General features: G+C 39.1%; 1 non-coding gene across 1 annotated transcript; it reads right to left on the bottom strand.

Annotated features, from left to right (window-relative positions):
• Positions 1 to 4,131: 4,131 nt before the first annotated feature.
• Positions 4,132 to 4,239, bottom strand: LOC127748093 (small nucleolar RNA R71). The gene has a single exon (XR_008010036.1). It is a non-coding gene; the product is annotated as a small nucleolar RNA R71 (small nucleolar RNA).
• Between the last annotated feature and the right edge of the window lie 7,453 nt (positions 4,240 to 11,692).

The following is an 11,692-nucleotide window of genomic DNA, read 5'->3' as shown; positions in this document are numbered from 1 at the left end:
TAGCCCTTAAAACCAAAAGGCAAGGGTAAAAAGGATCCAAGGCTTTGAGCATCAATGGATAGGAGGGCCCAAGGAAATAAAATCCAGGCCTAAGCGGCTAAATCAAGCTGTCCCTAACCATGTGCTTGTGGCATGCAGGTCCAAGTGAAAAGCTTGAGACTGAGTGGTTAAAGTCGTGATCCAAAGCAAAAAGAGTGTTCTTAAGAGCTCTGGACACCTCTAACTGGGGACTTTAGCAAAGCTGAGTCACAATCTGAAAAGGTTCACCCAATCATATGTCTGTGGCATTTATGTATCCGGTTGTAATACTGGAAAACAAAGTGCTTAGGGCCACGGCCAAGATTCATAAAAGTAGCTGTGTTCAAGAATCAACATACTTAACTAGGAGAATCAATAACACTATCTAAACTCTGAGTTCCTATGGATGCCAATCATTCTAAACTTCATAGGATAAAGTGTGATGCCAAAACTGTTCAGAAGCAAAAAGCTACAAGTCCTGCTCATCTAGTTAGAACTAATACTCATTGATGTTTTGGGACTTATAGTATATTCTCTTCTTTTTATCCTATTTGATTTTCAGTTGCTTGGGGACAAGCAACAATTTAAGTTTGGTGTTGTGATGAGCGGATAATTTATACGCTTTTTGGCATTATTTTTAGGTAATATTTAGTAGGATCTGGCTACTTTTATGGATGTTTTCATTAGTTTTTATGCAAAATTCACATTTCTCGACTTTACTATGAGTTTGTGTGTTTTTCTTTGATTTCAAGTATTTTCTGGCTGAAATTGAGGAACCTGAGCAAAAATCTTATTCAGGCTGACAAAGGACTGCTGATGCTGTTGGATTCTGACCACTCTGCACTCGATATAAATTTTCTGGAGCTACATAACTCCAAATGGCGCGCTTTTAATGGCGTTGAAAAGTAGACATCCAGAGCTTTCCAGCAATATATAATAGTTCATACTTTCTTCGAGTTTAGATGACGCAAACTGGCATTCAACGCCAATTTCATGCTGCATTCTGGAGTCAAATGCTAGAAACACGTCACAAACCAGAGTTAAATGCCAAAAACACGTTAAAACTTGGCGTTTAACTCCAAGAGAAGCCTCTGCACGTGTAAAGCTCAAGCTCAGCCCAAGCACACACTAAAGTGGGCCCTAGAAGTAGATTTCTACACTTAGACTTATTTCTGTAAACCCTAGTAGCTAGTCTAGTATAAATAGAACTTTTTACTATTGTATTTACATCTGAGATTTTACATCTTTGATCACAATTGGGGGCTGGCCATTTGGCCATGCCTGGACCATCACTTATATATTTTCAACGGTGGAGTTTATACACACCATAGATTAAGCTGTGGAGCTCTGCTGTACCTCAAGTTTTAATGCAATTACTACTATCTTTTATTCAATTCAAGCTTATTCTTATTCTAAGATATTACTCGCACTTAAACCTGATGGATGTGATGATCCGTGACATTCATCATCATCCGTCCCTATGAACGCATGTCTGACAACCACTTCCATTCTACAAGCGAAAGCTAGAGTGAATATCTCTTGGATTCCTTAACCAGAATCTTCGTGGTATAAGCTAGAATTATTGGCGGCCATTCTTGAGAATTCGGAAAGTCTAAACCTTGTCTGTGGTATTCCGAGTAGGATTTAGGGATTGAATGAATGTGATGAGCTTCAAACTCGCGATTGTTGGGCGTAGTGACAGACGCAAAAGAATCAATAGATTCAATTCCGACATGATCGAGAACTGACAGATGATTAGCTGTGCTGTGACAAGAGCATTTGGACCATTTTCACTGAGAGGATGGGAAGTAGCCATCGACAACGGTGATGCCCTATATACAACTTTCCATGGAAAGGAGTAAAAAGGATTGGATGAAAGCAGTAGGAAAGCGGAGATTCAGAAGGGACAAAGGATCTCCATGCACTTATTTGAAATTTCCACCAAGGATTTACATAAGTATCTCTTTCATTTATTTTATGCTTTATTCATTATAAATTTTCGAAAACTCCATAACCATTTATTATCCGCCTAACTGAGATTTACAAGATGACCATAGCTTGCTTCATACCAACAATCTCCGTGGGATCGACCCTTACTCACGTAAGGTTTATTACTTAGACGACTCAGTGCACTTGCTGGTTAGTTATGCGAATTTGTGAAGAATGTGAGTGAACCATAGTAGTGTGCACCAAGTTTCTGGAGCCATTGCTAAGAATTGTTCAAGTTATGAAAAGAGTAAATCACAATTTTGCCTATCAAGTTTTTGGCGCCCTTTCTGGGGATTGTTCGAGTTTGGACAACTAACGGTTCATCTTGTTGCTCAGATTAGGTAATTTTCTTTTCAAAAAGTTTTCAAAAAAAATTTCTTTTTCGTTTTTTCTAAAAATTATTTTCGAAAAATAAAAAAAAAGGTAGAAAATCATAATGTCTAAGCATGAAAAATGTCTAAGTTTGGTGTCTTGCATGTTTTCTTTTCTTGAAACTTTTTCAAAAATAAGTCTTGATGTTCATCTTGATCTTCAAAGTGTTCTTGGTGTTCATCTTGACATTCATAGTGTTCTTGCATGTATCATGTGTTTTGATAAAAAATTTTCATGTTTTGGGTCATTTTTATGTTTTTCTCTCTCATAAAAAAATTCAAAAATAAAAAAGTTATCTTTTCCTTATTTTGCTCATAATTTTTGAAAATTTGAGTTGACTTAGTCAAAAATTTTTAAAACTTAGCTATTTCTTATAAGTCAAGTCAAATTTTCAAATTTAAAAATCTTATCTTTTCAAAATCTTTTTCAAAAATAAAATCTTTTTCATTTTTTATTATTTTCGAAAACTTTTAAAATTAATTTTCAAAATCTTTTTCTTATCTTTATTTCAAAATTTCAAAAACTTTACTAACAATTAATATGATTGATTCAAAAATTTGAAGTTTGTTACTTTCTTGTTAAGAAAGGTTCAATCTTTAAATTCTAGAATCATATCTTTTAGTTTCTTGTTAGTCAAGTAATCAATTTTAATTTTAAGAATGACATCTTTTTCAATCATATCTTATCAAACATATCTTTTTCAAATCATATCTTTTTCAAAATTTTGATTTCAAAATATCTTTTCTAAACTTCTTATCTTTTCAAAATTGATTTTCAAATCTTTTTCAACTAACTAATTGACTTTTTGTTTGTTTCTTATCTTTTTCAAAACCACCTAAATACTTTTCTCTCTCTAATTTTCGAAAATCATCTCCCTCTTTTTCAAAATTCTTTTAATTAACTAATTATTTCAAATTCTAATTTTGATTTTATTCCTTATCTTAGTTTTCGAATTTTAACTTTAATTTAAAATAAAAACAAAAATATTTTTCTTTTATTTTAAGTTAATTTTTGAAAACCCCTCTCTCTCATCTCTTTCTATTTATTCATTCATTTACTAACACTTCTCTTCATCTTAAAATTCAAACCCACTCTTCCTCTCTGAGTTCGAATTTTCTCTTTTCCTTCTTCTATTCTTTTCTTCTTCTACTAACATAAAGGAATCTTTTTACTGTGGTAAAGAGGATCCCTATTATTATTTTCTATTCCCTTATTTTTCATATGAGTAGGAGCAAGAACAAGAATATTCTTGTTGAAGCAGATCCTGAACCTGAAAGGACTCTGAAGAGAAAACTAAGAGAAGATAAATTACAACAATCCAGAGACAACCTTACAGAATTTTCCGAAAAAGAAGAGGAGATGGTAGTCAAAAATAATAATGTAATGAGGATGCTTGGTGACTATACTACAACTACTTCCAAATTTGATGGAAGAAGCATCTCAATCCCTGCCATTGGAGCAAACAATTTTGAGCTGAAATCTCAACTAGTTGCTCTAATGCAATAGAACTACAAGTTCCATGGACTTCCCTCAGAAGATCCCTATCAGTTTTTAACTCAATTCTTGCAGATCTGTGAGACTGTTAAGACTAATGGAGTAGATCCTGAAGTCTACAGGCTCATGCTTTTCCCTTTTGCTGTAAGAGACAGAGCTAGAACATGGTTGGACTCACAACCTAAAGATAGCCTGGACTCTTGGGATAAGCTGGTCACGGCCTTCTTGGCTAAGTTCTTTCCTCCTCAAAAGCTGAGCAAGCTTAGAGTAGATGTTCAGACCTTCAAACAAAAAGATGGTGAATCCCTCTATGAAGCTTGGGAAAGATACAAACAGATGACCAAAAGGTGTCCTTCTGACATGCTTTCAAAGTGGACCATTTTTTATATATGCTATTATGGTCTATCTGAGTTCTCTAAGATGTCATTGGACCATTCTGCAGGTGGATCCATTCACTTAAAGAAAATGCCTGCAGATGCTGAAGAACTCATTGACATGGTTCGAAATAACCAATTCATGTACACTTCTGAGAGGAATTCTGTTAGTAATGGGACGCCTCAGAGGAAGGGAGTTCTTGAAATTGATGCTCTGAATGCCATATTGGCTCAGAACAAAATGTTGACTCAGCAAGTTAACATGATTTTTCAAAGTCTGAATGGATGGCAAAATGCATCCAATAGTACTAAAGAGGCATCTTCTGAAGGAGAAGCTTATGACCCTGAGAAACCTGCAATGGCAGAGGTGAATTACATGGGTGAACCCTATGGGAATACCTATAATTCTTCATGGAGAAATCATTCAAACTTCTCATGGAAGGATAAAAAAAGCCCCAACAAGGCTTTAATAATGGTGGAAGAAATAGGCTTAGTAATAACAAGCCTTTTCCATCATCTTCTTAGCAACAGACAGAGCATTCTGAGCAGAGCTCCTCTAGCTTAGCAAACATAGTCTCTGATCTGTCTAAGGCCACCTTAAGTTTCATGAGTGAAACAAGGTCATCCATCAGAAATTTGGAAGCACAAGTGGGCCAGCTGAGTAAGAAAATTACTGAAACCCATCCTAGTACTCTCCCAAGCAATACAGAAAAGAATCCAAAAAGAGAGTGCAAGGCCATTGACATAATCAAAATGGCCGAACCTAGAGAGGAAGGGGAGGACGTGAATCCCAATGAGGAATACCTCATGGGACGTCTCCCAGACAAGAAGGAGTTCCCTATTGAGGACATAAAGGAATATGAGGCTCATATAGAGACCATAAAGATCCCTTTAAACCTCCTTCTGCCATTCATGAGCTCTGAAAACTATTCTTCCTCTGAAGAGGATGAAGATGTAACTGGAGAGCAAGTTGCTCAATATCTAGGAGCTATCATGAAACTGAATGCCAAGTTGTTTGGTAATGAGACTAGGAAAGGTGCACCTCCCTTGCTCATTAGTGAACTAGATACATAGGTTCAGCAAACTCTAGCTCAAAAGAAACAAGATCCTGGTAAATTCTTAATACCCTATACCATAGACACCATGACCTTTGAGAAGTCTCTGTGTGACCTGGGGTCAGGCATAAATCTTATGCCACTCTCTGTAATGGAGAAACTAGGGATCTTTGAGGTACAGGCTGTCGCATTCTCATTAGAGATGGCAGACAAGTCAATAAGACAAGCTTATGGATTGGTAGAGGACGTGTTAGTGAAGGTTAAAGGCCTTTACATCCCTGCTGATTTCATAATCTTAAACACTAGGAAGGAGGAGGATAAATGCATCATCCTTGGAAGACCCTTCCTAGCCACAGCAGGAGCTGTGATTGATGTTGACAGAGGAGAGATAGTTCTTCAATTGAATTGGGACTACCTGGTGTTTAAAGCTCAAGGATCTTTCTCTGCAACCATGGAGAGGAAGCATGAAAAGCTTCTCTCAATACAGAGTCAAATAGAGCCCCCACAATCAAACTCTAAGTTTGGTGTTGGGAGGTCCCAACAATGCTCTAAGAATTTGTGAGGATCTATGAGAGCCCACTGTCAAGCTATTGACATTAAAGAAGTGCTTATTGGGAGGCAACCCAATTTTTATTTATCTATATTTTTATTGTTCTTTTATGTTTTATTAGGTTCATGATCATGTGGAGTCACAAAACAATTACTAAAATTAAAAAACAGAATAAAAAAATAGTAGAAGAAACAGCACACCCTGGAGGAGGGGCTTACTGGCGTTTAAACGGCAGGAAGGAGCATCTGGCTGGCGTTCAACGCCAGAACAAAGTATGGATCTGGCGTTGAACGCCAGAAGCAAGCAGCATCCTGGCGTTCAAACGCCAGGATTGCACCCTGAGGAAAGTTGGCGTTAAATGCCAGAAACAAACATGGAACTGGCGTTTAACGCCAGAAACATGCTGCAGATTGGCGTTGAACGCCCAAAACAAGCATAGAGCTGGTGTTCAACGCTAGAAACAAGCATCAATCTGGCGTTGAACGCCAGGATTGCAAGCAGAGGGTGTTTTACATGCCTAATTGGTGCAGGGATGATAAATCCTTGACACCTTAGGATCTGTGGACCCCACAGGATCATCTTAGGATCTGTGGACCCGACAGGATCCCTACCTACCTCAACTCACCTTCTCTCTTCTTCACATAATCCAATAACACTCTTCCCCAAAAACCCTTCACCAATCACCTCAATCTCTCTTCCCTATCACCTCTTCACCACTCACATCCATCCACTTTTCCCCATAAACCACACCTACCTTCAAAATTCAAAATCTCTTTCCCACCCAAACCCACCCTAAATAGCCGAACATACTCCCCTCCTTTCACTATATAAACCCCTCTATCCTCCTTCATTTTCACACACCACAACCCTCTCTTCTTCCCCTTGGCTGAAACCAAACACTTCTCCCTTTCCTCCATATTTTCTTCTTCTTCTTTCTTCTCTTGCTTGAGGGCGAGAAATATTCTAAGTTTGGTGTGGTAAAAGCATAGCTTTTTGTTTTTCCATAACCATTGAAGGCACCTAAGGCCGGAGAAACCTCTAGAAAAGGGAAAGGGAAGACAAAAGCTTCCACCTCAGAGTCATGGAGATGGAGAGATTCATCTCCAAAGCCCATCAAGACCACTTCCATGAAGTTGTGGCCAAGAAGAAGGTGATCCCTGAGGTCCTTTTCAAACTCAAGAAAAATGAGTATCCGGAGATCTGACATGAGATCCAAAGAAGAAGTTGGGAAGTTCTGACCAACCCCATTCAACAAGTCGGAATCCTAATGGTTCAAGAGTTCTATGCCAATGGATGGATCACTAGGAACCATGATCAAAGTGTGAACCCGAATCCAAAGAATTATCTTACAATGGTTCGGGGGAAATACTTAGATTTTAGTCCGGAAAATGTGAGGTTGGCGTTCAACTTGCTTATGATGCAAGGAGATGCACGCCCCTACACTAGAAGGGTCAACTTTGATCAAAGGTTAGACCAAGTCCTTATGGACATATGTGTGGAAGGAGCTCAATGGAAGAGAGACTCCAAAGGTAAGCCGGTTCAATTAAGAAGACTGGACCTCAAGCCTGTGGCTAGAGGATGGTTAGAGTTCATCCAACGCTCCATCATCCCCACTAGCAACCGATCCGAAGTTACTGTGGATCGTCCCATCATGATTCATAGCATCATGAATGGAGAGGAAGTAGAAGTTAATTAAGTCATCTCCCTTGAATTCTACAAAATAGCCGAAAAGTCCTCCACCATGGCAAGGCTAGCGTTTCCTCTTCTTGTTTGCCATCTATGTTACTCAGCTGGAGTTATCATAGAAGGAGGCATCCCCATTGAGGAGGATAAGCTCATCACTAAGAAGAGGATGGAGCAAACAAGAGAGCCCACACATGAATCCCAAGAGACGCATGAGGAAGCTCATCACCAGGAAATCCCGGAGATGCCTCACGGGATGCACTTTCCTCCTAACAACTATTGGGAACAACTCAACACTTCTCTAGAAGATTTGAGTTATAATATGGATCAATTAATGGTGGAACATCAAGAGCACTCCATCATTCTCCATGAAATTAGAGAAGATCAAAGAGCAATGAGGGAGGAGCAACAAAGGCAAAGAAGAGACATAAAAGAGCTCAAGGACATCATTGATTCTTCAAGAAGAAAGCGCCACCATCACTAAGGTGGACTCATTCCTTGTTCTTATTTCTCTATTTTTTTCGTTTTTTATGCTATATGGTTGTTTATGTTTTGTGTCTCTACTTCATGATCATTAGTATGTAGTAACTATGTCTTAAGGCTATGACTAATTCCATGAATCCTTCACCTCTCTTAAATAAAAAAGTTCCTAATTCAAAAGAACAAGAAGTACATGAGTTTTGAATTTATCCTTGAAAGTAGTTTAATTATATTGATGTAGTGACAATACTTTTTGTTTTCTGAATGAATGCTTGAACAGTGCATATTTTTTATCTTTTTGTTCATGAATGTTAAAATTGTTGGCTCTTGAAAGAATGATGAACAAAGAGAAATGTTATTGATAATCTGAAAAATTATGAAATTGATTCTTGAAGCAAGAAAAAGCAGTGAAAAAGCAAAAGCTTGCGAAAAAAAGTGGAAAAATAGAAAGAAAAAGAAAAAGCAAGCAGAAAAAGCCAATAGCCCTTAAAACCAAAAGGCAAGGGTAAAAAGGATCCAAGGCTTTGAGCATCAATGGATAGAAGGGCCCAAGAAAATAAAATCCAAGCCTAAGCGGCTAAATCAAGCTGTCCCTAACCATGTGCTTGTGGCATGCAGGTCCAAGTGAAAAGCTTGAGACTGAGTGGTTAAAGTCGTGATCCAAAGTAAAAAGAGTGTACTTAAGAACCTTAGACACCTCTAACTGGGGACTTTAGCAAAGCTGAGTCACAATCTGAAAAGATTCACCCAGTCATGTGTTTGTGGCATTTATGTATCCGGTGGTAATACTGGAAAACAAAGTGCTTATGGCCACGGCCAAGACTCATAAAAGTAGCTGTATTCAAGAATCAACATACTTAACTAGGAGAATTAATAACACTATCTGAAATTCTATGTTCCTAGAGATGCCAATTATTCTAAACATCAAAGAAAAAAGTGAGATGGCAAAACTGTTCATAAGCAAAAAGCTACAAGTCCCGCTCATCTAATTAGAACTAATATTCATTGATATTTTTGGATTCATAGTATATTCTCTTCTTTTTATCCTATTTGATTTTCAGTTGCTTGGGGACAAGCAACAATTTAAGTTTGGTGTTGTGATGAGCGGATAATTTATACGCTTTTGGCACTATTTTTAGGTAGCTTTTAATAGGATCTAGCTACTTTTAGGGATGTTTTCATTAGTTTTTATGCTAAATTCACATTTCTAGACTTTACTATGAGTTTGTGTGTTTTTTTGTGATTTCAGGTAATTTCTGGCTGAAATTGAGGGACCTGAGCAAAACTCTAATAGAAGGCTGACAAAGGACTGCTGATGTTGTTGGATTCTGACCTCCCTGCACTCGAAATAGATTTTCTGAAGTTACAGAACTCCAAATGGTGCGCTCTTAACGGCGTTGGAAATAAGACATCCAGAGCTTTCTATCAATATATAATAGTCCATACTTTATTCGAGATTAGATGACGTAAACTGGCGCTCAACACCAGTTCCATGCTGCATTCTGGAGTCAAACACCAGAAACACCTCACGAACCAGAGTTGAACACCAAAAAGATGTTACAACTTGGCGTTCAACTCCAAAAGAAGCCCCTGCACGTGTAAAGCTCAAGCTTAGCCCAAGCACACACCAAGTGGGCCCCGAAAGTGGATTTCTGCATCAATTACTTACTTCTGTAAACCCTAGTAGCTAGTCTAGTATAAATAGGACATTTTACTATTTTACTAGGGGTCTTTGACCATTCGGTCTTTTTGACCACATCTTTGGTCCTTTTCCATTATTTTTGAATTCACATCATATTATGGGGGCTGGCCATTCGGCCATGCCTAGTCCATCACTTATGTATTTTCAACGGTGGAGTTTCTACACACCATAGATTAAGGGTGTGGAGCTCTGTTGTACCTCAAGTTTTAATGCAATTACTACTATTTTCTATTCAATTCAGTTTATTCCTGTTCTAAGATATTCGTTGCACTTCACCATGATGAATGTGATGATCCGTGACACTCATCATCATTCTCACCTATGACTGACAACCACCTCCGTTCTACCTTAGACCAAGCGCATATATCTTGGATTCCTTAATCAGAGTCTTGGTGGTATAAGCTAGAATTAATGGCAGTATTCATGAGAATCCAGAAAGTCTAAACCTTGTCTATGGTATTCCGAGTAGGATTCAGGGATTGAATGACTGTGACGAGCTTCAAACTCGCGATTGTTGGGCGTGATGACAAACGTAAAAGAATCAATGGATTCTATTCCAACATAATCAAGAACCGATAGATGATTAGCCGTGCTGTGACAGAGCATTTGGACCATTTTTACTGAGAGGATGGGATGTAGCCATTGACAACGGTGATGCCCTACATACAGCTTGCCATGGGAAGGAGTAAAAAGGATTGGATGAAGGCAGTAGGAAAGAAGAGATTCAAAAGGAGCACAGTGATGACAAGTCATCATATACCCATTTTTCAAGCTAATTTCACTTGTTTTGTTAGCATTTATGCACTTTCTTGCATCCTAAGTAAGTGATTTGGAGTGAAAATGCATAACTTCTCTAAATCAAGCAACCACCATGAAATTAATGATAATCCATGAGGTTTAAGCTAATTTTAATTGAATTTTAATTGATTTATAAGCCTCTTGAATTTAGTGATACTTGGAGTGGTTGTTTTGGTTTATTATAGGTGAAGAAAAGAAAAGAAAAGGAAAAGCGTGGCCTAAGAAGTGTAGCCTAAGAAAAGGAAAGCGTGGCTAAAGCAATAGGAAGCGTGCCGCATGCAAGGGGGAGGCAACATTGCCCTCCACAAGGGCACACTGCCCTCTAGGAGGGCAACATAAGAGAACCAAGAAGAGAAGGCAACTCTGCCCTGCCCACTACAATGGCAGAGCACAAAATGTGCCTTGAGACCAAGAGGAAGAGAACCTTGCCCTGCCCTTGTGGAGGGCAGTATCGGGCTCTCCAAGGAAAGAAATCAAAGGAAAAATGCCTATGATGCATGCTACAAGGATCGAACAAGGAACCATGAGGAAGCTAGGACTTAAGGATGAGTGCCGTGCCAAGAAACCAAGGAAATTATTGTAGCGTGTGCTTCCTCCGTGTTTCGAACACGGGACAAGCAATGTGAGAACTCTGCCCTGCCCTTGGCGCGGGCAGGGCAGCATTTGGATTGGCGCACGATCCTGGTGCATCACGCACGATCCTGGCGCACCAACTCTCGTCCCTGGCAGCATCTGGCGCATCAACTCTCGTCCCTGGCAGCATCTGGCAGCACCAAAATTTCCTGCCCTGCCCTCCGCGAGGGCAGGGTAGCATCCCATGCACCAAGGAAAATTTATGGCGCACCAATTTCTGAGTCTGGCGCACCAACTTTGGATTCTGGCAGCACCATGGCACGTTCTGGCGCACCAACCTTTCCTGCCCTGCCCTTGGCGCGGGCAGGGCAGCGTTCCATGCACCATGCCGCGCCAAGCCCGCACCAACCGTCCACACCATGCATCAATTTTCTGCCCTGCCCTCCACAAGGGCAGGGCAGCCTCCTGGGAGTGACTTTTAATGGGCCAAAAATTCAAATTAAAAATCCATTTGAATTCATTTCTTCACCAAATCAAAAGCCCATCCAAATCCCAAAATCCAAGAATAGAAAGTGTATAAATAGAAGCTAGTTTGATGTAATTA

The sequence above is a fragment of the Arachis duranensis genome, chromosome 5 (assembly GCF_000817695.3).
Source record: "Arachis duranensis cultivar V14167 chromosome 5, aradu.V14167.gnm2.J7QH, whole genome shotgun sequence".
NCBI lineage: Eukaryota > Viridiplantae > Streptophyta > Magnoliopsida > Fabales > Fabaceae > Arachis > Arachis duranensis.
This window is presented reverse-complemented; position numbering and strand designations above follow the sequence as displayed.